General features: G+C 35.8%; 1 protein-coding gene across 1 annotated transcript in view; it reads left to right on the forward strand.

Moving 5' to 3' along the window:
- The window catches only part of LOC138977292 (cartilage oligomeric matrix protein-like), a 38,052-nt gene extending 37,199 nt beyond the window's left edge, over positions 1-853 (forward strand). Inside the window, exon 24 of the mRNA XM_070350196.1 lies at positions 1-853. This exon is cut by the window's left edge and continues 129 nt beyond it. The gene's annotated coding sequence lies outside the window, so the exon portion shown is untranslated.
- Positions 854-1,485: the final 632 nt, after the last annotated feature.

The raw sequence follows: 1,485 nt of genomic DNA on the forward strand, positions 1-1,485 counted from the left end.
CGATAGTCGATTTTTGACTTGTACAGGCATATAAAATCGTTTCCGTTTTGCATTTTAAAGACTTTGATTGACTGTGGATATGCTTCTGTTGTTGTTGTCTGTCCAAAAGATTTTTTATAGACATCCGTTTAGTTTTCTTATATTATATTAGAAAGAGAAGATTATTTTTTTGCAAAAAAGTTTTCTTTTGATTTGCAAAACGTCTGTACAGTGAATCTAGTGACTCTATCTGCGTAAAAACGGAATGTAACATACATGGCAATATCCGTAAAGGTATAGAGAGATCCATTTATCTAACTTGTATTTCTATTTGGTTGGTTACTTGATTACAGTTTTAAAATTATGTGTGAGTTTGAACTTGTTTTTGATATAAAAGGATGTCCAGACAAAATGTTGAGAATTGGATAGAAATAAAATCTTTGATCAACACTGAGATAACATGAATTTGTCATTTGAATTTGACTACTTGAAGATCATGCTCAAATTGCATTTCAAAATCATAACATGAGTTTATCTAGAACACACTAAGACACACACACACTCATACACACACAGCTACACACACACCCCAACACACACACAAACACACACAGAGACACACACACACGCGCACAAACACACAAAAACAGCCACACACACAAAACGAGGAAAAGAAATGGGTCATAATTGTTCTTTATACAGGAAGACAACTGACACTGTGTTTGCAATTCGCTTGGTATCAAATCTTTCAATTAATATTGCTATCCTGTTTGTTCCCCTGGTGCAAACGTGCAATTGTTATATTCTGTAAATTCCGGAAAAAAAAAGTCATGTTGTTTTATATTTGAAAAAAATAAAATCGATTTTTAACCTCCTTGCGTGAGTATGTTTTTAAAGACTTTGGACGACTTTATTGATTTGTTAGTGTTTCGTAGTTGTAGTGATGATAGTTGTATTTGCTTTTCGTTGTTGTTGTGGTCGTGGTTGATGTTGTTGTTGTTGTAGTTTTTGTTGTTGTCTTTGTTGTCGACGTCAGTGTGCAGCTCTCGGTAACCACGGCTATAGTTTCTAACGTGGTGGTGGTTAAAGAGTAGCTAGCATGCAAATTGCCTTGTGGATAATATCTCTGCCATCAGTGGAAAATTACCATTTATTGTGTGTCCGCCGCAGCCAAATAGCACAGGGTTCATTTTCTGTCAGCAGAGCCTATAAATGCTCATGAGATGCATTGATACCAGACGACAACGAAACACGGACCAATCAAGTGGGAAGTGCAAGTAACTTTGGTTGGACATTTTAATGCCTCTACTTTTATAAAATTATCCTTCTACATAATTACAGGTTGATGCATTATTTTCTTTTAGCAATAACTGCTGCATGGTCCTATCTACCACCACACACGGCACACTACCAACATAAACGCGTCCCTTCTTTGGACGCTGTGTTCATTTCTAAGCAACAATAATATCGTGACTCAAACTACCCCAAAATATGTATCAGATGTAA

The sequence above is a fragment of the Littorina saxatilis genome, linkage group LG1, assembly GCF_037325665.1.
Source record: "Littorina saxatilis isolate snail1 linkage group LG1, US_GU_Lsax_2.0, whole genome shotgun sequence".
Lineage (NCBI taxonomy): Eukaryota > Metazoa > Mollusca > Gastropoda > Littorinimorpha > Littorinidae > Littorina > Littorina saxatilis.